Below are 24543 nucleotides of genomic sequence, written 5' to 3'. Positions count from 1 at the left end.
CGCGCGTTTCGAGGTCCTATTCCTGCGCGCCTAAGACACAGCCTGTGCCGGATGAGGGGGTTGCAGCGGCATACCCCCGCCACAGTCTTGGCAACAGCGCACTCCGTCCCTGGCAGAGTCGCCTCTTCTCCCAGAATCCCTTCCCAGAGACGGCGGGCCCTGGGTGCGGAGCCGCCCCTGGACGTGCTCAGCGCCAGGGCGGTAACCCAGACCGAATGCCCATGGCTGACCCCAGACCCTGGGTTATGGAGTTCCGTAGAAAGATCAGAAGGGAAGGAGGTCAAGAAAGTTATTTGCCTAGGACCCAGAACCTTCTGGGATCCCACCCTAACACAGCCGCACCCTCTAATCACATATTCATTTATTTGGGGAGGATACATGGGAGTTTGGAGAGCTTGCGGCACAGGCACGCGAGACAAGCTGCAAAGTTCTTCAGGTGGAGTTTGGGATCTAAAAGCGGCCAGGGGTCCGGCTGTGAGAAATTCTGTCTTCACTGTTTACGACGCCTTAGGGAGAGTCCCAGTGCCCTCTTGACTGCTTTGCTCTAGGAGCTGACCTCCAGCTGACCCCAGCCCTGACCCCTCCCTTCCACCTCTCTGGAACACCCAGCCATGGAGTGGGGAGGATGGGCTGGTTTCCAGGCTCGGGTAGGTCCAGATTCACAGGACTGCACTCCCGGAGTTTGCCCCAAGGGTGCTGCTGAGAGACCCCTCCAAGCCCTTGGGACCAGATCCCAGCCTCCTTGGGTCTCTAGCATGTTGGTACTGTCTCTCTGGGGAGGAGCTGCCACAACACCCAGCTTCTGTCTGCAAGTCGGATCTGACTTTTTAAGGTTATGGTTCCCTGACCTAGGGAAATGGTAGGGAAGCAGCCCCAAATGGCATAGTTGGGGGAGACCCTTGTCTTATCTCCAGGTCTTTAGAACAGAACCTGGCCTCTGGCCTTAGGTAACTTTGGCTTGGGCAGGGTGGAGGACGAGGGGGTAAAAGTTTTTGCCCCAGGGAACTGCACTCACCCCCCGCCACAGGTTAGTGCTGGAGGAAGTGACCCACATAAGTTTGCCTGTGCAGCTGCCAGTATGGGGCGACATTCTGGCCAAGACAAGGCCCCTTAGGAGCAGAAGGGAGCTGAGATCACTCCCTTCTCTGAGATTCCAAAGCAGCAAGTTCCAAGAGCAGGGGAAGGCCTGGAGGGAACGTCCAGCAGGGCATCCCTGGACTGCCCTCATGGCCACCTTAACCAGGGAGTTCGTGTGTACCAGTCTCAGGCTCTCCTGAGAGACAAATCTCCTCGAACCTCACCTCCGTTATCAACACTGAAGGAATCCAAGAGGCCTCTGCCACAGGGCATCTGGCCATCCAGACTGCTTGGGGGATGTCTCCTAAGAAAAGGAAGTTCAGGTGGGATGGAGCCTCCTGGGATGTACAAATCCCACCTCTTGCTGAGAACTCCACACAGCAAGCGCAACTGTGCTTCCTCCATCTTTCTCTTTGCCTTTTTCTTCTGAACCAGGGCCTTTGGCCAACGTGCCTGAAAGACTTCTAGAAAACTCCAAGTAGTAGGATCCCTCAAGAGCTCTTGGAAAGAGAATCTCTAGGGTCCTAAAGAAAGGACCATACAACTTGGTTGTTTAATGCCACTTTTGCCAGGTCTTCTGGAAAATGGATCTTGACCCAGGCCAACTTCTGGAACGTAGCTGGTGTGGGGCAGGATTAGGAAGCAAGGTTGGAGCTGGCCCCTGACGGCCCAGCGTCTCAGGGTTTGCCTCCCAGAGGAGTCCTGGCTGCCTCCCTTGCAGGGTAGCATGGGACAAGGTGAGGGGGATGCAGGGCTATGGCATTACACAGCCTAGACAAAGTAGGCCTGTTTCAAACACCTGGCTTCCACCACTGAGGCTTATTCTAGGTACCTGACAAAGCACAACCCCAGAAAGCTGGGATAACAAAATCCAAGATTTGCTAATTGCTGACGATTCCTCCATCCCAGTCGGAGATCCCAAGGGGATGACCTCTAAACCGTGGCCTCGCTCTCCACTGGAGGCCAACCAGAGTCATGGTTCCCTCTGGGCAGCACGGGCAGGAAGAAGCCCGCCCGGGAAGCCAGGAACCCCTCTGCCGCTCTGTGCAAGGGGGAGCGATGGAGGCATCCCCTCCCCCCCGCCTACTTAAGATGAAACTGATGCCGGCCTAGGTCGCAGCACCGCGCCGGGACTGCAGCTCGGATGGACTGAGGAGGGCAGGACCCAGGACACCTAAGGGCTACCAGGATACTTTTTAACAAAGTCCGATTCGTTTAGGACTCGCAAGGACGTCTCATTTCGAATTTGTTAAACGTCCTGGGTAGCCTACGGCCCTTGGAGCCCAGCGAAGGTGGCCAAACTCCTGTGTGGACGCCCATCTGATTCCTGGCGGTCCAGCGCACTCCGTCCGCCACCCGAGGCTGCATTCTCTGCTCGCTTTAAGCCCGTGAACTCCAGCCGGCAGCCAGACCCGGCGCAAACTCCGCCGCTGCTCCTTCTGGCTTTCCCGCCCGCTGCCTGAGGGGCGGAACCGCGGGCGCCCAAGGGGTCCCAACTTCGACTGGGACCTAGCAGCCTTGGGGAAAGGTCCCCCGAGTAGCGACCAGGCCTCCAGGTCCGAGTTACTCCCCGCCAGCGCCGGTAGGGTCTCGCAGAGAGCGATCGCCCCGGCGGCCTGAGCCTCAGGGTCGTTGGCCGCACTGCATCCAGTGCCGCAGCTAGCCCTCGCCGCCGCCGTTTGCTGGGCACGCTTCGGGTGGTGACAGCTTCTGCCGGTCTCCGCGCCCCAACCCCAGCCCCTCTCCCGCCTCCTGCTCACTGAGAAGGAAAGTGCCCCAGCCTGGCTTCGGAGTGAAAATTGAGCAGCTTCCAGAAAATTAACTAGAACGTGGCCTATATTGCTTTGGGGTGTTTTGGATAAAAAATGAACCCCACCTTTCTCCACTCACCAGCCACACAAAAATGACCTCATTTTTAAAAACTAGAATTTACTTAGCGCTTGCGTGTTTTTGCTTCCAGAGCAAGGTATCCTGCAACTACTTTGCGGACAATTGGGGGTCTTCTCATTAGACCCCCTCCCCCCTTTACGCACGTACAGAGCTTTCAAATAACCAGGAGATTTAGGTATCCCTCTGTATTCATTTAGATGATGGATTGTAATGGCTCAATAGTTCCTCTGGAACCATTACGATCAATCAGGTCAAAAACCAGCTTTGGGGGAAGTTTTTAAGCATGGGAGGTAGGTAACACGACATCTACACACAGTTGTGCAGATAACACGCTCTGATAACGTACAGACAACTCCAGGGTCTTCGGAGAATAGACCCCAGGTGAACGCAAGAGCGAGTGTTTATTGTGACAGCGACAGACAAGTTACAGTACCAAAACTGAAAGGGAAAGTGAACTGTTTTTCCAGGCAGTTCCCGTTTGGTAAGTTCTTTACGAGCACATAAGTATCTTGTAACTATTTGTCACCTTAATAAATGTAACAATACACACACGCATAGATCTACCCTCGGTTCTTGAGAAGAATGTATAGGAAGCACGAATATGCTTGTGGAAGTGCATGAACTCTGGGCACACTGTCATGAGTAAAATGCAATGATGATAATGCCTTGTGTTGTGAGGATCAAATGTTAAATGTGTGTAAAAGGCGTGGTGAGTTTTACTTTTTGTATAAATATGAGCTGTCAGAATGATTTTCGACACACAACAGACCTATGTTCTAAGATGACTGAACTTTTCCTTTTCGCAAAGATGGAAATAAATGTATCAGAAACGATGCAGTGTCTAATCAAACTGAGGATGATGAAGAAAAGTTATTTTCACTGAATTATATACAGTCAGGGTGAAACCCTACGCATAGAACCACCTTACCACACACCCCCGCGGCGCTACGTCCTCGAAGGGCTACATCGGCGGCGTTTGGCGCTGGAGGAATGAGCGTTCGCAGTAATTAAACACTTCCAGACACTCGAGGGTTATTATCTGCATAGAAATTTCCGGCGAGGGGACCCGGAGCAAGTCTGGCTGCAATGTTTTGTGGAGAGATTCAGAGACGCAATCCTAAAGAAAACGCGCCACCTGCTGGTGAGCAAGTGACATCTCCCGTTGCCCCTTCCTCGAAAAGTCTCAAATCCAATTATCCCTATTCAGTCTTATCTAAAAGTAGGGTTTTTGATTTACATTTTCTTTTCTAAAATCTTCTTTTCTTTTCTTAAAATTTTCTAAGTTACGAAATTCTCCTTTACTCGTTTAAAACTACGCACACTCTTTCCCTTCCAAACAGAAAACAAAAGAGGAATTCCCTTTCACTACGGGGTTTCTGTTTTTCCTGCTCCAAACCAGATTTGTGAGTTTGGTTTTTAAAAAATAATCCAATCTCCTTGGCAACTATCTACCACCGTCAGTTTCTGGTCCTGGGAGAAACGACGAGCCAGGATCTGCTGTGAAACTTCTCTGCGCTCTCTGAGCGCGTTTAGAGCCACCTCCCAGCGAGCTCCCAGGGCGCCCGGAGGTGAGGAGGGACCGGCTTCCGCGCCAGCTCGCTCCCGCCGCAGCTCCGCGCTGGTCTGTGTCCGGCTCCTTCGCGGACTCCGATTCGGACTCCGATTCTGGCTTTCTGGAGAACCACAGGAGTGGAGACAGGGGGACTTTGTCTGTGAATTGGTTTCCGTGAAGCACGGAATGCCTCCTACTGCCTCCTTCCTCCTAGGCCGTTAGATTCCAGATCCTCTGCAGCTCCCTTTGCTTCCTCGAATTGCGGCATAAAATATTTTAGCTGGACCCTCTCTTCTCCTTGGCATCAAAACTACAACCTTTTAAATTTATTTTTTATTTTTTTATAGAGATGTAATTGACATACAACATTGTGTAAGTTTAAGGTGTACAACGTGTTGGTTTGATACATTTACATACTGCTACATGATTACCACGACGCGCTGGCTAACGCCTCTATCACTTCACACAATTATCATTTCTTTCTTGTGGGGAGAACAATTAAGATCTAGTCTCTTAGCAACTTTGAAGTTTCTAATACAGTATCATTGGCTATAATCACTATGCTGTGCATTAGATCTCCAGAACTTAGCTACTAGTTGCAAGATTGTACCCTTAACAACCTCTCCCCAATTCATCTATCCCTCAGCCCCTGGTAATCACCATTCTCCTCTCTGCTTTACAGGTCTGCATTGATGCTCTTTTTTCCTTGTCATCAAAGCTCCAGCTTTCTGGATAGGGACCAGAAGAGAGAAGTCCCAAGAATATACCTGTTAACGTGCTCTTCGGTCTGTCTTCTCCCTATAGAAGAAAACACAGTGTAGGAGATCCTTGGGAGCTTCAGTCGTGCGGCTCTCACAGGACTCCATCCACCTTCCTTACAGCAATCCTTGCAGGCACACTGGGAAATTCAGAGCTGAAATTGCACAATCTCTAATATGGAAGAAAACAGAGGATAAGGTTGCTTTAAGCCACAGTCCATAGACCAAGTTCACAGGCAAAGTGTCAGTTGTCGACGTCAGGCTTTCCAAGACCGATTGTTAGCTCTTACACCACTCCTTGGAGCAAAGGCTTGAGAACATAGAAAGAGAAGTCAAGCTGGGAGCTGAGGGAAAGAGCCCCCTGCTCCTGCTGCAGGCTCTTAGAGGAGGACTCAGCTCACCTGCCACCCATGGCTCACTTTGCTCCAGTTAACGGGTAGGGGCTCCCAGTTCCTCATCCTGAGCTTGCAATGAGGGGTGGAAAGGGAAGAGACCCAATTTAGACATTCCAAAGAACTATGAAGGCCACCAACCCTCCCTGGGTGGTGTGAAGCTGTGGGGTGCCTCACCTTGATGCGTGAATAACAACGATAGGGACTGGATGGAAGGGGATGGAAGGCTTCTGCCTCTTCAATGTTTACGGCACCCGGGGCTTTCTAGGTTCACACTGTTCAGTACTGGGTCCCTAAAGTGGTGGCCCAACTGGGAGAGAAACAGTTGCCCTGGAAACATGGAAGGTATTGGATGCAGCTGTAAGTGTTTGCTCCTCCACCAGGGGCAACTGAAACCCAAGCACTGGCTTTGGGGAGGTGTGGGGTCGGGTGAGAGAGTAGAATGGATAATATTCCATAATACTTGCCCCTTGGGGAAATCCAGAGTGACCAGTAAGCTGGGAGAGGACCACCTCCTCTGCTAGAACAACCCTCCACTCTCTGATTTGTAAGAAGTTAGACTCAGGAGGAGAAGGAGTGGTATCTGTGGATGTGAGCCACATCACAGTGGAGCGGAACATCTGCACAGAACAGGAAACCACTCTCCCTGTCCTAGCCAGCCACAGGGGCCAGGCGCCCTTCCTCCGCGGTCTCCACTAGAAGTTGGTGCCAGCGCTTAGAATACCAACTCCCACCATATCTCCCAATATTCTCAGGTGACTCCAGGCAAATCAATTTGCTGATTACACCTCCAATTCCCTACATGAGAACCTTTCCTCTGAAAAGCATTTGCTGAAACACTTGAGCAAATCGAAAATACAAAAATGAGAAATCTATTCGCATACGATTTTTCACTTCAAAATGACTAATAGTTGGGATCTTTCAGTATATTTAGGTATTAGTTTGCATATCACATGTCAACAATAAGGAAATGGAGAGAAAACTTAAAACTAAAGTATTATTATTGATGTATTCCAGATAAAGAATTTCTGGAATCAGGACTTGGTTTGCCAAAAATTCAGTCTGTAACAAATATTTCAGGAGATTTATCTAAAAAAGGATAAGTCATGTATTGTAGTGGGGCTTGTTCTTTCTTCATTTTCTGAGGAGATAGCCAGAGGGAGCTACAAAAGGCCACTGGGCCCATATGAATGGAAGGAGCTTGGTTCTCAGTGGTCCTGCACAGGCAACAAAGGGACTGGGAGCTTGGAGTGTCACAGCAGGATGCTTGACACAGCAGGATGCTTGCCACTGGGCATTTCAGTCTTAATCAACCTGGTACAAGGGCCACCCACTGAGGAAAGGGAAGTTGGGCAAATATCACCAGACTCAGCTTAAGAGCTGACCAGTCACCTAGTTCCTGCTGGAGCGGTAACTGACAGTTAACATATTAATGGTTTAAGAAGGTGCTTTTCAAAAGTCCTACGCCACAAAGTCACTCCAAGAGTTTGCCACAATGCAGATTCCCAGGCACATCCTCAGAGTTTCTGATTTAGGAGGGCTGCAATGGGCCCTGAGAGTCTGCATGTTTTAAAAGCTCCACAAGCGATTTGGATGCGGGTGATCTTTTGAGCACATACATTGAGAACCATTGGTAAAGTGTGAGTCTGCCCCCTGATAGTCGGCTCTTGCTAAGGAGAATTCTGAGGATGGAAAAGTTATCCAGAGTCAAAGAAACGGCTCTTCGTTAAAGCATTTTATACGGTTGAGTAGGCGTTTCTTCTTTTAAACCTCCTTTTCTTTATCTGTTAAGAGAAGACTCAGGACTCTACCTGATAATCGTCAAAAGCCTTCTTTGTTCCTAAACTTCAGTTCCACTGCATGCTGCAGAATCATGAGTGATTTCAAGGCCGGGGCTGGGGTTTCCTTCCCCTCACATCACGGAGGCGGCTCTGCACTGCCAGCACGCAGGATTTGTCCCACTGAGTGAGCCATCCCAGGTCTTGGAAAAAACGCGCATCTTAGCCGACAGAGAAAAAAGTCACTTCTGCAGGAGAAGCTCCCTTGGGAAGGCGGAGGCCCAGGAGAGAACCAAGGAGCAGAGCTGCCCTCTAAAGTCCGGTCTGACAGAGGCCCAGGGGGTGTGTAGCTTCAGGAAGTGGGAATTAGCTTCGGTGTTGGGAAGCTGATGAGGTTTGGGGTAAATGGAGGGAAATGAGGCCTCTAAAGTCACCTGGTGGGCCTTTTTGTCAATCTGCAGTTTGTTCTATGAATGTTATCAGAAGCTGCAAGGAGAAGGAAGTGCTGCGGTCTCAGTGAGGAGTCCTTGGTTTGCCCATTCACCCTGCATATTCCAGATCTCATCATGTGATGGTCAGTTACTCTCCACACGGACAGCTGAAGACAGGAGAGGGGACATTTGGAGAGCTGATTATTCCTTTGTGCCACTTGAATCAGGACATTAGGTGCTAGTCAATAGGTCTTTTTTTTTTTTTTTTTTAAGATTTTATTTTTTTTTCCCTTTTTCTCCCCAAAGCCCCCCGGTACATAGTTGTGTATTCTTCGTTGTGGGTTCTTCTAGTTGTGGCATGTGGGACGCTGCCTCAGCATGGTCTGACAAGCAGTGCCATGTCCGCGCCCAGGATTCGAACCAACGAAACACTGGACCGCCTGCAGCGGAGCGCGCGAACTTAACCACTCGGCCACAGGGCCAGCCCCTAGTCAATAGGTCTTTTTAAAAATACTTTTATTTTGACAATCCTTTCCAATTTTGTTTTGGTAAAAACTCACTTCACATGTCTATTAAATTTTTTTTTTGAGGAAGATTAGCCCTGAGCTAACATCCACTGCCAATCCCCCTCTTTTTTTTTTCTTTTTTTTGCTGAGGAAGATTGGTCCTGAGCTAACATCTGTGCCAATCTTCCTCTACTTTATATGTGGGACACCTGCCACAGCATGGCTTGATAAGCAGTTCATACGTCCGTGCCTAGGAACTGAACCAGCGAACCCCTGGCCACCAAAGCAGAGAATGCAACCTTAACCACTGTGCCACCAGGCCAGCCTCACATGTCTATTAATTTTAAAAGCTGTGTAATGTGTTCTCTATGAGTACTATCAAGTTTAGTCACCTATCGTACATGTAGATGAGGTAATGCACGTCTCTTCAAAAGGGTTTATATTGATTTCCTGAAGTCAGGTGCACATGAGGCCCCTGGTTTGACTGACCAAAAGGACTGTGATTTCCATCACTAGCACCATTGGAGTGACTCTGGTCATGAAGGAGCCAAGTGGATTGAGCACACATGACTCTGCTGTGGGGTGCCTCCAGGAGAAGGCATCATTCCCTTACCCTGTTTCAAGAACAGAGAAGTGACGGCCAGGGGGCCTTCCTGAGGCCGGGCTGAGGCTCACACGTGCAGTCCTGGCAGTAGAATGAGGCCCCAGCGGGCACAGCCTGACACAGTGCTTCCAGGGTCCTCTCCTCTCTTGAGTCCTGCGCGCCTGCCTGATCTGCCGGAATCCTCACAGCCAACTAAGAGGTCGGTATGATGATTATTCTCACTTTCTGCTTGAGGGGAGTTGGCTTAGAAATGTCACATAACTTGTCCCAAAGTCACATAGCTAAGTAAGTCTTGAGTCAGGACTCAAACCCAGGTGTGTTTGATTCCAAAGCCCAAGTCGATAGTGAAGGTACCCTCAGTACCCAGAGTGTGGTCTGCTAGCGGCCTCAGCAGCACCTGGGAACTTGTTAGGAGGTGGGAAGTGAGGGAGGTAGCATGTCATGGAGCCTGATGATATTCTGGGAGCAATGGTACCTGCCTCTACCTCCCACCTCCTAGTGGAAGAGAAAATCGGAAGGGGCTCATAGGATCTTCTTGGGTGAGTCATGAACTTACACCTTAACGTACATATTGTTGATGATATTTGCACATTAAGAATTCATTGTTCATGTGTAATTTTGGCACAGGTAACATTTTTAAATTCAAAAAGCATCCATAATTAGTGATAGCATGTTAAAATTGTGCAAAGAGTTGATATCTCACAAATCACAAAGTTTTTAAATATGCATTGACTTACTTATCCCAGTCTCTGCCGAAGTCAGTATAGTGATGTCATCCTCATCAACACTCTGCCAACTAAAGGGAATCCAGTTTCGCAAGTGTGCCTCATCTTCTTCTCAATCCTGCTCTTTAAAAGCAAGTGCAGGGTGCTGGCCCTGTGGCCGAGTGGTTAAGTTCGTGTGCTCCACTTTGGCAGCCTGGAGTTCACCAGTTTGGATCCTGGGAGCAGACCTACACCCTGCTCATCAAGTCATGCTGTGGTGGCGTCCCACATAGAAGAACTAGAATGACTTACAACTAGGATATACAACTATGTGCTTGGGCTTTGGGAAGGAAAAAAAAAGAGAGGAAGATTGCCACAGCTGTTAGCTCAGGACCAATCTTTCTCACCAAAAAAAGAAAAAAAAAAAAAAAAACAGCATACCTAAGGGAAAAAAGACAATAGGAATGTTTCCATAGCATCCCCACATTTAAAAAAAAACAAAACGCAGAGGATGCCAAAGTTGAGACACACTGCCACACATCCAGCTCGGCTGAGAGCATCAGCAGGGCAGCACGGGGACATGATGGGTGTTGGCAGTACTGTCTCCCTCTCGAGCTGTTGTCTTCTTTTCCAGGAGCCCAGGGCTTTCAGGCCAGCTGGGGTGGACTCCCTCGTTCTGAGGTTGGAGGGGTTGTAAGAATCACCACATCAAGGGAGATGTGGATTTTAAGAGCAAGGTCTGGAAAGAATCATGTTTAACCTACGGGATTGGCATAGAAGTGGTGGAATTGCCTCTTTTCCAAAAAGCACAGAGTATAAACTTTTGGAGGAACCTTAAACATATCATCTTTGACACCTCCATTTCACAGAAGAGAAATCTGAGCCTCGAAATATGCGTTCCCCAGTAACAGGACTGCAACTCAGAGCCAGCTTTCCTGACATCCGGCGGGTGCTCTTTACGTTCTGCTCCCTGCTCCCCATCTTTGTGAGTTAAGTCTTGAAGGGAGGGGTCTTACGAGGGCCTCTCTTTGTTCTCTGTCTTCAGAGGACAAAGCCTGTATTAGGCAATGATGTTCCGGGGAAGGGGCCCTCCACAAACCCCGCAGGCACGCCGCGGTGTCCAGACGCACGGATGCTGGGCCCTGGGCTTTAGATGATTGCTGCTCAGTGTAGCAGCTTTATGAAAACATTAAATGTCATTACTTATTTCTTCATGTCCAAAATGTATACTTCAACATTTTTTCTCTGTAGACAAGTGTCACTTTTACTGCAATCTTCAGGCCAGATGTTCCTGGTATAAGTGGTAACAGCTGCCACGCTGGCAGAACTGTGGCTCCAGCTAAGTCACTTTCCTAAAGAGCCCAAAAGCTCTCCCAGCAAAAGCACTGAGATGACAGGAGAAACCCATACCTGGCTCTCCCGAGCTGCTCGGGAAACCATGGTGAAGGCTGGAACAGGGGCATTTGGGCGGGCAGGTGGCCAAACCGCGGCTGCCCTTCCCTCTTCCTCGGTGATGAGCCGCCTCAGCCTCCTTCCCTTCGGGCTCCCTTTCAAAGCAGTGTTTGTAGTGCCATCACCCATTATGTACGTCCTCGTTGGTCTCGGGACCAAGTCGTTTCCCTTGCTTTCTGTCACCCTCGCCATAGCTGTCTATGATCTTAAGTTGACGTTCTATTGTTTTTGAATTTTGCTCAAGTTGCAGCCGCCTGGTAGCATTTATCTTCTCAGTTCCCTTGGGCCTTGGTGAATTCCTCAATAAGGTCCCATCTCAGCGTCAGCGTTTCCAGAAAATACAGGCACAATTTGCTTCCATCTTCAGCTAAGACTGGAGACTTGATTCAGCCAAAAAATAACTCTCGCCTTTGCAGTTTTTGGCTCTCTGGCTGAGTGGCCTATTATCCAAGAATGTCATCCTGTTGAGTAAGGTTGAATTTATAAGACATGCAAATACATGGACAGACACACAGATATAAATGCTTTTGTGACATTACACAACTTAATGTGGCTATAGATGGCTGCAGCGTGATGCTTCTTCCGAGATGCGGTGAGCTCGTTCAAAGTTCTGGCTCCTTCAGATGGGAGTGAGGCCAGCACTGGGCAGGAGTCAGTCACTTAGGTGTTGCTAGAATCTGGCTAGACATGAACTCAAAGGACAGATGACCTCCGGGGGCCTGAGCTTTCAAGAGTGGTGGCAGAGGTCATTTGTCCCATGGTCCCTAGGGATGGTCCTGCCACCATTCTTCCATCCAGGATCATGGTTCTCAGCCCTGTGAAGAAGCAGCTTCCCCCACAGAAAGACCAAGAAGTGGTGGAAAGAACTGGGCTTTGGGATCACACAGAACTGGTTTCTAGTCCTGATCTTGCCTCTTAGTAGCTACTTGGTCTTAGGCAAGCTGCTTAACCACTTGAAACTTCTGTTTCCTCATCTGGGATGAGCGCCTGTCTATGGAATTATTGTGATTAATGAACCAATATTTGTAAATCTCCGGGCACAGAGGGAATAACCGATGAATGTTATTTCTTTCTTCTTCAGGGACCAGGTTGTGGTTTCATCACTTCTTGAACTGAGTTGTCTTTTAGGAGAATTCTCATCAAAATCAGGACAGTTTTCAAACCTGATGCTGCAAGGATAGTCAGACTGTGCCAGTTATTCTGCCAATGTCATTCAGTTCCAACCAACCCTCCTACACTTTGTGATGCTGGAGCTGGACCCCTGAAAACTACATTTCTCCTTTTCCAGCTGTTTTTCTGTTAGACTGAGAAGAGGGAGTATCAGGAGAGACTAGAAGGCAGTTTGCTCCCTGTTTCTGTCAGCATTGCCCGGCGCTGCGCTTCGCTTAGCATCACCAGGGGATTCCAGTCTCCACCTTTGTTCAGCTCTCCCAGAGCAGCCTCATCATGCCCTGGGAAGGTGCCATCGCCAACTGACGGTGTCCTCTCCTCAGGGAGCTGAGCCCTGCTCCGTAGACTTCCTCTTCTGAGTTCCCAAGCCTTCCAGAAGCAGAAGCAATGCGCTCCCTCCCCAGAGGGCTGAGCCCCAGCTCAGCAGGGTCCCTTCACCAAGCTTCTACATTCTGATAAGCCCACCTTTGCCCTTGTTTCCCCACCTCTGTTACCTTTGTGTTACTGCGGAGCTCCCACTGTGATTTTTAGACTCCCATTTCACCCATTTTCTCTATTAAATTCTCTCTGTTGGAATGCCTAGCATGGTTTCTGTTTTCCTGACTGGACCCTGACTGATACAGGGACCACGTGTCCCAGCTTGCCTATACTACCCTGATTTATACCAGTTTTCCTGGCATCTTGTCTTGTTTAGCGTTTCTCCCAAACAAATTGTCTTGGTTCCATGACAAATTCTAAGGTCACTTTAGATATAGTCATCCCCTTTAAAAGGCCACAGACAAAGGCCTTGAAGCACTTGCATATATTAGGCTTCTTGCTGCAGATTTCTTTAATTTCTCTTTGATCCAGAGCCCTATTTGTATTCTCTACTTTGGAACAGGATGTTCCCGTCAGTTGTAGAAAAAGGGGAGCTTTCTGGACGCAGCTTAATATTGGATTACAAGAGCATTGCCCATACCGTCTCTTTCTTGTAATTGTACAAATTAGCCCATGAGTGGCTCTCTTCATGCTCCCTTCCCAGCCTGATCTACTCGGGAAGTCATCTTTCCCACTTAGCTTTCTATACAAAGACCTTATTTTGAAATTTTTTCACAGCATCATCTCGCTTCCTATGCAATCCTAACATGACCAGAATCAATGCTAACTCCGAGTCTCTAATCAAAGTGTCCTCTTCTCCTGGAATTACATTCTCCTTCTTTTCAACCCACTCATGGATTATTCTCTCTTTACTCAAGTATCACCAACTCCTTGAAGCCTTCCTCCCAGCCAGTGCCTTTGCCTTCTAACAAACCCATTCCATGTAATTCTCTAACTCACCTTTGGTTCTTTACCGCTTCTCTTGGGCTTGGTATCTTTTATAATAGGGTCTTATAGCTTTAAAGGCATCTTTAACTTATCAATTTGACCAACTGGTCGGTTCCTTGATAGAACTGTCGATACTTCATCTTTGAAGCATAGCATTTCTCACACTTACAGCACTTAATCTTTTGTTCACTCTGGTAACATCAAACTTCGATCTAGTCCCTTTATGTCTATCCCTCTCTCCTTCCCCCTTCCAAACTCACCCACGTACCAGGATATTTTGCACTTCTCTACTTTTGTTCATGTTGTTTCTGTGGCTTGGAGGTCTCGTCCCCCTTCTCCCTGGTCATCTCTCCAGTCTTCCGCAGAAGCTTCCTCTGATGCTCTAGGCTGAGCTGAGTACCCTTCCTCTCTGCTGCCACCACACCCTGTCACAACCTCTTCATTCCCCTCACCACGTTATACTGAAATCACCTCTTCTATGCCTGTGTCTTCTGGTGGACTTCTCCATAAGCTCCAAGGATAAATGGTGTGTCTTGTGCACCTCTGTACTCACAGGATGTAACACAATGCCTGTCACATCGGAGGCACTTGATAAATGTGTGTTGACCTCAACTTAATACATTTTTGCTGAATGATTGAATGACATCGAGGCAGCAAATCCATGAGCTGCCATTTCTCTCCCCTGGACACATATTTATCTCCTTCTTTCCCTGCCAAAACCCCAACGATTGCTTCACGATGCTGTATAATCTTCCTGTCAGGTCTCTGACACACAAAACACATGTAATCATTCCATTATGAGGCCTGGTACTAAGTTTAAGCTGAGTGTGCAGATTTACTAGATCTTGTACCAGGAAACCAGTGAGGCAGAGAGTTTAGGGGACTTCCAAAGGGGGTGTAAAATATTCACGAGCCCTTGTACTTAGTTTGAGGCAATTCTATGCTCCTGTGGGGGCCTCAACTGTCTTTGCAGGTTGTGTTTCTCCATCTTTCTTTGAGATTTGCAGGCAGGCTACTGCTGTGGACAGACACGTAGAGGAAAGCAAGGGTCAAGTGCAATGAGCAACCTGCACACTCAGCACTCGCCATAGCCCCACTCAGTGATTAGAATGCCCTGCACTATTGGCTCACCTTTCTGTGCAAAGACAAGTTGCACACAGTGTAGGCATCCAGTCACTTGAAAGTGCACTTGGCGCACTGGCTAGTTCGCGATGCTGATACAATGTGAGTTCCTCTTCTTGGAAAGGAGAGGTATTGGGGACCAATGATGAGAGCACTCATGAGTATTCTAACATTCCCCAAGCATTTGCTGTTCCTGTTGTCCCAAGAATGCATCTTTTCCAAATTCCCTCCAAACTTTAAGGCTCAATTTAAATCCCACCTCCCCTAAAAAGCTTCATCACCCATTTTGGCTTCTAGAACTCTCTCTTAAAGCTCTGAAGATGAATGGCTCCCAGCGTAGCGCTTCTTTGCATTGTTCAAAAGGACGGTTTAGTACAAAGAGGCCTGGGCTGGGATTTATAAGGCTTACATACTGGTTCCAGGTCCCTTTGTGATGTTGGCTAAATCATTTCAGATCTGTGAGTTTTTGTCCCCTCCCTCCCTCTCCTCTTTCTCTTCTCCCCTACTCCTGCTTCTTGCTCTTCTATAATAGGGGACAAAATATCCCTGCCGTGCTGCATTGCCTGTTTTGTGGGGAGGATCTAAAGACATGTGTGTGGAAATACCGTGAAGACTGTAGCATGTACAAAAGCAAAGGGTCATGGTTAGAAAGGAAAGGTTGTGGATGTTTTTATTTCATAGGCCCTGGCTGCCTTCCGGAAGGAGGTGGCAGCAGGAGGCCAGTTGCAAAAGCCCAAACAAATTTGGGAAGGATAAATTCCAGAGACGGAGGTCAAGTTTGAATTGAATGAGAAGTCACTGCCAAAGCATTCATCCAGGGGGCCTGAAACCAAAGGATGGATCATCAGTAGGGTGGCTAAATCCTAGAAACAACCAGAGCAAACTGCTGATTCTCTCATTTCTTTAAAGTAGAGTTAACAAGCATCACTGAGTACCAGTATCACCACGGAGATGCAGTGGTGAAGAAGGCACAGTCGCTGTCCTTACTGGGGTTTCTAATCTACCGAGGGGGACAGACTAGGGGACAGACCATGGCAATGCTGGGTGGTGGGTATTACATAAGAGGGGAGCACAGGGTGCTATAGGAGGACACGGATGGAGCACCTAGCTTGGTCTTAGGAGTTCAAGGAGGGTCTTCCTGGACCAGGTGACATCAGACTCAGGGATATGGATTGTAAATAAGGAATAGATGATAAAAAGCCTAAGAGCAGGGGTAGGAGGCCTCACTTAATTGGACTGTCTAGGGAGAGATCGACCACGAAACTGACAAAGCTGGTTTCAGTTCCCCTCACTTATCCAGGCCCTTTTCGAGACCCTGGCAGGAGTCTAGCAATGTACAGTATTGTCAAATATTTTTGTAAATTTTGAAAAAGTAAGATATTTAACTGAGATAGTTAAGCCTGCTGTTCCTTTCCACTCTGACTTTCCGTCAGTCACACTTTCCTTGACACAGGCTTGGCTACCAGGAAGACTCCTGTCCCCACTTTGCAGAATGACCAGGCACTGTAACATGAAGCTGAAGACCAGAGGTGCCATTGGCATGTGCGTGTGTTCTGAGGTGCCCCCACCGGAAGTATGTGGGTAGAGCAAAAAAAGAGGAGGACGTGGATGGAGCTGGAAGATAGTCTGTGGGAAATTCTTTCAAATTTTACTTACTCTTAGACGAGACCCTTGATAGAGGTTTTCCTAACCCTTAAAAATTTACAATATTACCAATAGTGAGGTGTAAAACTGAAATAAAGTCACCTAAACTATAAATGGTGAAAAATAAATTTTGATCAATCATGCCAGAAGAAAGACTAAATTATATTTTATTCTCTCTATACCAAAATTCTTCTTATATGAAAAGGTCATCAAAGACTATGTAGCCAAAAATTTAGGGACAATCCACTATGGAGGTAAATCAGGCAATTAATTATTAAAAGTATTAAGTTATATTGTACACCTGGAACTAATATAACATTGTATGTCAATTATACTTCAATAAAAAATGTTAAATTATTTTTCTAGATTTTTTGACGTGTGTGGCATTTGTCAACTCTTAAACTATGTAGGTTTGGGATTTTTTTCTCATTCTAAATAAGTATTTACTTTCAAACCTAATTTTGTTTTGCAATTTTGAACTTTTTCTTAAAGGAGGCCCCCCCAAATAAGATAAGCTTCAGGCTTTCCCAAACATAAATTTACTCTGGTTGACCAAGTGAGTTCTTTGAAACGGGATACACACACACACACAACTGGTTTTGTTGTGCAAAACCAGTGCCTGAAGCATGTGTCTTTCCTAGAATCTGTGCCCTATTGGCTGAGAGCCACTGGCTTCCTGACGCAGAGCTAAGCCCAAGTGAGATCCCCAAGGGCCTGAGGAACCTAGGGTCCCACAATTCCCTCCCTCCTTTGTCTTGTCTTCTGGAAGGATGCTGTCTACTGGAAGGGGTTGTTCATGAAGATGCCAAAAGTCTGGTAGGGTGACAGCTTGTGCAGCCAAGAAAACTGTGGTGTGTAACACTTCTAGGACACTGTCCCTCAGCGAGGTTTTAGGCAAAGTGCCTCAAGTTAAGTGGGGAACATAATAGGAGGCCCAGGATAGAATGGGGACAGTATGGGACCTCAAAGGGTGGGAGAAGCAAGAGCAAGTCTTGTCCAAGTCACGCAGCAGACTCCTCTGAAGCTTCAAACAACTTCCAGATGGCAGAGAAATGAGGTCTAAGCCACACTTGGTGATGGACACCAGGGCTCATAGTGAGAGAAATGGTCACACTCTCCAGGTAATGAAAGTTAGGGACCCAGGGCAGCAGCAGCTCAAGATAGAATGAAGGAGCCATGAGATGGAGCTGGAAAAGCTCAGTCCACACTGGGATTGGTTGGCTATTTGCAAAGAGAGATACTCTTCTGTCTCTCTAATTTTTTCTTTTTGGGAAAATGCCTAAAGTGTTCTTTGAATATTGATAAACTAAAGGTTAAGACCTCTGTGTTGGTCAGGGTTTTCCAGGCTACCTATCTATATCTATCTATCTATCTATCTATCTATCTATCTATCTATCATCTATCTATCATCTATCTATCTAAGAGGTTTATTATAAGGAATTTGCTCACACAATTATGGAAGCTGAGAAGTCCCAAGATCTACAGTTGACAGGTTGGAGACCCAGGAGAGCTGATGGTGTAATTACAGTCTGAATCTGAAGGCCTGAGAACTGGGAGCATAGATGGTACAACTTCCAGTCTGAAAGATGGCAGGCTTGAGACCCAAGGAGAACAGATGTTTCAGTTCAAGTCTAAGGTAGGAAAAGACCAATGTTTCAGCTCAAGCAATCAGGCAGGAGGAGTTCCTTACTCAGACTTTCTGTTCTAGTCAGTCTTCAACTGATTGGATAAGGCCCACCCACGTTAGGAAGAACAATCTGCTTTACTCAATTCACTGATTCAAATGTTAACCTCATGCAGAAACACCCTTGGAGACATATCTGTAATAATAGTTGACCAAATATCTGGGTATCTTGTGGTCTGGTCAAGTTGACACATCAAATTAACTATCACAACCCCCTACCTCCTTTGTCTTATCTCCTGGAAGGTGTTAATAGGTGGAGTAAAATGAAGGAACAGGGCATGAAGAAACAGAGGGTATCCTACCTCACTCTTTTTCAAGAATGATATGAGTCAGTGTAGGTACACTGGAGACTGGGTAGGAGCAGGGTTACTTCTGGGGATGTTTTGTATCCCAAACACAAGTAATTCTAATTCTTACTGTTTCTTGATTGCTTCTTATTTCCCAGTTGGACTTCAAGTTCTATGAGGGCAGGGAATCCCCTTCCCCCAGACACACACCATTCACCCAAAGCTCAGCTTACTGATGCTGAAGAGTTTACAAAGTCTCTAGGTCTCAGCTGGCACTGTTACCTGATACACATTGTGCTCTTTAAGGGAGAATAGTCTCTTTAAACAAATCCACAAATCCATCACAAAGTCATCAGTCTTTGTTTAAGTGAGGTCTTGTGTCTCATCACAAGAATTCATACAGGATAGAGTTGTCTAAGCCTAGATCCCTACACCATGAGCAGAAATTCAGATAAGCTCATAAGAAATTCAAGTACATAGTTTGTGGGATAACTACAAACTATTTTAACAAAGGAAGAAGAGTGTAACTAAAATAAGTGATTACATTTGATTGTGTAAATCTAAACAAACCCTAATTTTATACGTTCTCTGTCAAAATAAGGCTTTAGCTGTATAGATACAGGAAATACGTGCCATTTAAAAAAAATGTCATATATCTTTTTAAAATTTTTATCTTATTTTTGATGTGGCTGCATTTCAAAGTCCCCATTTATAACAAAGACATTGAGATGAGTTTCTATTCCTTTCTTCTAGACATCATACATTAAAAAGAATTATTGAAGCCACTCTACAGGTTACTCTGTTCTATATTTAGCAAAAGAAAAATTATTGGGGAAAATTAAGTTGAGGGCCACAGCAGGGAAAAAGCTACCAATTCAAATTCTTATGTTCATGTTCAAAACAAAAATCAAAGACTTTGGATTCCGTGTGAAGCATGAGTCTCCGAGCAGCTGATTGCCTCCAAGATCAGGAAGATCTGGGCACTTAAATTTTAAGAGCACAAAAGGAAGTTATGTGGAAATTCTTCCAAGTGGAATAATAGACACTTGGTTTCCAAGGAGTGTTCTTTTTCCACTGCAGGTAGACGCTTACCAGAACTTGAAATGATGGGGTGTAAACATCACATTCTCACCCTCTTCTGGGATCTCACTCATGTCTACACTGTGCCACTGGGGCCAACAGAACAAGAAAGGGGCTGTGGTCCCAAATGGCTAGGGTCAGGAAGTGCGCCTCCATCCTGACTTGGGGTGTTTCTTGGCCATCTTCTCTGACTGCTCTCCTGCATTCCTGATCTCACTCTCTGTTGGCTGGCCTCCGTTCACCCAGAGCTGACCTCAGTGAGTCTGTCACACGCATGCACTCCTCTCACCGGACTGCCTTCTCTTACAGGCTCTGATGAACTCAGCAGAGCTCCTCTGCTGGAGGGTCCTAGCCTTTCCTGACAGTGCAGTGTCCCTCATATATGGGAATCTGGAGTACTGTCTTGTCAAGAAAAAGCTGACTTAAGACTTTCCTTGTTTCTTGATTTTTCCCACATAATGACATGGATGCTGTCCCACAGCAGCCTACGATTGCCTAAGTCAGAGCACTTGGGCACTTTCTGATGTGGCCGAGTCTGAGATCAGAGGGAAAAAAAAGTAGTAAGTGAAAGAACCATCCATGCTCTGTATGGATGGTTCCCTTCTCACTGCTCACCTCTGCAGAGCTTCGCTAAATGAAAAATCCCAGAACAGAAAGCTTTGACAGGACCCTTGAGATTTTATTAACCCCCTAATTTTATAGTTTAGAATACTGAGACCAAGAGAGATAAATTTTCTAAATTAGGATAATAGAGACTGGCTGAGCAGGCCCTGGAATCCTGATCTGGGTGACTCCCTGCCCAGTGCTCTCTCTACTCTAAAATGCTGCACCTTCAAACAGTTGCTGCTTTAAGAACATCATCAAACCAACTTAGAACACGCACATTCTTAATGAGCAAGGTATTGGCTAAAACGTCACTTTGTCTAGAGATCTGAGTACTGTTTTCTGGTCTCTCCAGTAGGTAATCTGCTCAGGAGGATGCTCAGGTCTTCCAACAGATGAAGAGATGGGTGGCTGATGTCCAGGCTGGGACAGAAGCACGTGGGGCTATTGCTAATGCAGAATCACAGGAGGCAGAAACCTCTAGCTTATTTTTAACCTCCTCCCCTTTTAAATAACTATATTTGTATTTCTAATATGTGAAACGCTTGACTCCGTAGAAGGAGAGTCAGAGACAGTACCTAATCCCAGCTTGATGCAATTACTTTAACATGAATTTAAAATAAAATTAAACTTAACAGTTTAAACTGATGTTTGAGGGTTTTAAAAAGATTTAGTTTCCTTTGGAACCACTGTGTTATTTGATCCAGTACAATGTTTTTGAGCTCCATGCATAACATCTTTACCCAAGTGCCATTACTACTAGATTATGCCCATAGGTTGAGTTACAAATGTCTAAAAATCTTAAAATTATTAAGCTCAGATTAGAGTGTTCAAAGACTATGGTGTTATTTTAGTCTCCTGCCATATCCTCCATTTACTATAAACTTGTTATATTGGCATTCAAATAAAATGTCATAAAGCAAGTATGTAAGGAGGTGTTTGGGGTTTGTTTCAGGCTTCTGCGAGCCAAGTTTGCATGGCAACCAAGATGTATAACAGAAACACTCAAATGGGCTTCATAAAAAGAAATGCCGAGCAGAGCTCCAGAGCAGGGTTACTTCTAAGCTGGAGCAGACTCTCCAAGCTGGTCAGAGCAATGACTGAGGGTCTAGATAGGGACAGCTTGTCACCCAACATTGTCTCAGCAGCACTCTAAGTCTCCTCTCACCGCAGCCACCAAATGCTACTGCATTGGAGGTCAAGTCTCTAGGGATGCAGCTTCATGGAATTTGCACATGTTACAGTTAGAAGGACCCTTCGACACCATCTTAACCAAACTTCTTGTTTTTGGGTGAGGAAACGGAGACCCAGACCTATGATTCGTCCGCAGTCACAGATGTCTGCTTGTATACTCATAGCAGAAGCACACGGAGATGCTCTTACCCATGGTCTCTGTTTTAGTGAATTCCCTTTTGTTTTCCCAATTGAACACAAACTGCAACTGTTCTGAATTAGAATTAAAAAAGCAAATGTGAATGAGAAAGGCTTCCATTTGGACATTGCCTAAACAGTGCTCATTGGGAAAGTCTTTCTGGGCTTCGCAGACCAATCTGCCCAGTACACCTTTCCCTAGAACTATCTCATGAAATCAAGCCAATGATGCTTTGTTTCCACTATGGAGAAGGGATTTGTCAGAGCTGCCACTGTGAAGAAGCGAGACGCTCTCCTTTGAAGTCTTTATGTTCTTGAAACCCAGATGAAGGATGTAAGAGCAGTTACCTGGAATGAGGCTGCCCCAGAGCAGGGTGAGGGGATCCACAAATTGGAAACTTATAAAAAGCTTCAATCTATCAGTAACCGCCAAAGAGGATGCAGCCCCTATGGACTAGCATCAGAGCTGTCCATCTATTTCTAAACATTCTGACAGCCCCCATGGTTTCCCCACCCAGGACTCCTAAGAGATGGACTGACTGGGGCCTATGGTAAACGCCACCCTAATTCGTGAGCACCTCTGAAACCACAAGTTGGAACATGAAGAGAAGCAAGGAAATGGATGTTCAGCACTACTGGGAAATGATACTTCACTATACAAAAATCTATTGGATAAAATACTAAAAAGAAATCTATACTTATACCTCCTCAATTAAAAATCATTGGGTTTCTCATATTCCTCCTGGTCTTTTTTTTTTTTTTAATTGAAAACTGACGTTCTGCAACCTCATTCCCTCCCCTGTCTTCCCTAAAAGCAACCTAGCAGGATTCTTCTAGTTTCCAGGTTTTATGTATTTACACAGACGTACAAAAATGAACTCCTAGTGTACATTATTCTCCAGGTTTATTTTATCCCTACTCATCATGACAGTACAGAGAACCTCTATTTCCCTAGCTTTATGATTCCATATGAAACAACTTCCATACAGTAATATTCTGAGCCTCTGCACTTTCCTTACTCATCCCTTCCCATGGGTGAGAAGTGAGTCCTCTGAATAGCAAGTTTGAAAGAAGCAGTCTTGTTGAATTTTCTCTATTTTAGATGTCAGTATTTTTGCAGGATGCAAGCAATCAGCTTCCTTCCACCATGAGGCAGAGGTCTGCCCTTTGCAAAGAAAGCCCACGATTGTGAACTATGCCAGCAACCTGTGCAAAATTGTATAATTTAGGGAAAATGCGAGGGAGAGCAATTAGACCACTGATCTAAAGCACACTCTTCCAAATCAGCTATATTAGTAATATAGATGATATTTTATCTCTGATGGATTCCTGTGTCTCTCAGTTGATTCTGAGTTTGGCAATCTAAATTCTACCACTTACATATTTGAAAGATACAGTTCAAGTACATTTCTTTGGAAGACTTCATAGCAAGCAGGAAAAGGCTTCACAATCATCTCTCTAGTCTAGATAAAGATTTCAAGAGCTTGGGGGAGAGAAAAAAGTTAGAATGGAACAAGGAGTGAATGGGAATTGTGTGTCTCCAAGAAAGGAGGCTCTGTGGGTGGTGACCATGATGATAGAGAGGGTCTCTGTCTCATGCCCATTCCTTTCCTTGGGCAGGTTTTGGGAAAGGAACAAGATTTACGGTGGAAATTGCTGGTAGGTCTAGGCAGATGGATCTGAGCTAAACTCCTGAGGTCCTGCATCTGTCCAGCAAGGTGCAGTAATACGAGCACATTCAGTGTCCTATCACTGAGCTCCACGTGAATTTGGCAGAGAGAACGAGCAGACTGGAATAGGCCCTGGTGAGGAGGCACAGCAGAGGTCTGCGTGGATCTGTGAGGGCATCTTGGGGGATGTCAGCATGACAGACAGACAACACTCTCACCTTGTATCTAATACCTTGACCTATGTAAGCCCCTTGGTTCTGCATAGTCCAGGGGAAAGGAACAGGGGCAGTGAATTGATTGAATTAAGTTTCCACCACTTAATAAGATAGGGCTTCATAAATGCAATTATTTAGTTATTGGAAAAATTAAAAACAGTCATATTTTTGCCACCTCTGATTTTGCGAACTCATGTTTGCCATCTATACAGACTCATCTGGGATTTCTAAAACTCCTAATGCAGCGCATATCTCCACAACAGACTGATCCCAACCCTCGACTAGAATGAGAATCAAGTCATCCTGAGTTGCAGTCATGCTTCTGTGAGAAGATTGGTGTGTAGAGATAAGTCGGACTCTCAGAACCCTCGACCGCTTTGAGAAAGAGCAGGGGACTATGATGAGGCCAATTCTGAAAGCATCTCCAAAGAAAATTTCTTGGGTGGATACAATATTGTTAACTGTGGAAGAGAGACAGGTTTGTTAAGAGTTGTGCACGAGATTACTCTTAGACCCTGAGAGGCTAAAACTGGACCTTTTCCTGGAGAGGAAGGGATGTTTGAAGACACAGCCAGAAGGACCTTTTCTACCCACCAACCTGGCCTGCTTCTTATACTGATATCCACCGCCTTAGTTTCTACCACAGTAATCAAAGGGACATTTGATTACTTTACACTTAGCTTGTTCAGAACCCTGGCAAAGTATATTTGTCGTGAAGCTGCAAACCTGGATGGCCCTGCATCAAAATGGAGTGGAAGCTCTCTTAATTGACCTCCTTTTAACCAATGGACTAGTTCAATTAACACTCTCCATTTCCTGTTTTTATTTGCATTTTTAACCAACCTTCTATTATGGAAAATTTGAAACATATTCAAAAATAAATAGAAAAATATAATGAACGCCTAAATATCCCTGGAAGTAGTACTGCTGAGTCAAAGGATAAATGCATATATAATTATGCTGGATATTACCAATTCCTCTTCCCCACGGGGTTGTGTAGTTTGCATCCCCGCAGAAAACAAATGATGTGCCTGTTTCCCCACAGCCTCAATGACAGACAGCATGTGTTGTGAACATTTGTGATTTTTGCCGATATAATAGGTGAGAAATCGTATCTCTCTGTCGTTTAAATGTGTTTTCTTATCACAAGTGAGGCTGAACACTTTACATTTGGATTAGGAGCAATTTGCATTTCTTTTTTCTGCTAAGCGTGTGCTCATATTTCTAGACCATTTTTCTATGAGGTTG

General features: G+C 46.1%; 1 protein-coding gene across 2 annotated transcripts in view; it reads right to left on the bottom strand.

The window, feature by feature from the left end:
- OSR1 (odd-skipped related transcription factor 1) overlaps positions 1-24543 on the bottom strand; it is a 98605-nt gene that overhangs the window by 7473 nt on the left and 66589 nt on the right. For both annotated transcript variants that reach the window (XM_070236615.1, XM_070236617.1), the window contains exon 2: positions 5287-5449. The gene's annotated coding sequence lies outside the window, so the exon portion shown is untranslated. The remainder of the gene's footprint in view (positions 1-5286; positions 5450-24543) is intronic.

Source organism: Equus caballus, chromosome 15 (assembly GCF_041296265.1).
Source record: "Equus caballus isolate H_3958 breed thoroughbred chromosome 15, TB-T2T, whole genome shotgun sequence".
Taxonomy (NCBI): Eukaryota; Metazoa; Chordata; class Mammalia; order Perissodactyla; family Equidae; genus Equus; species Equus caballus.
Note: the sequence above shows the minus strand (reverse complement) of the source record. Positions and strands in the feature narration are given on the sequence as shown.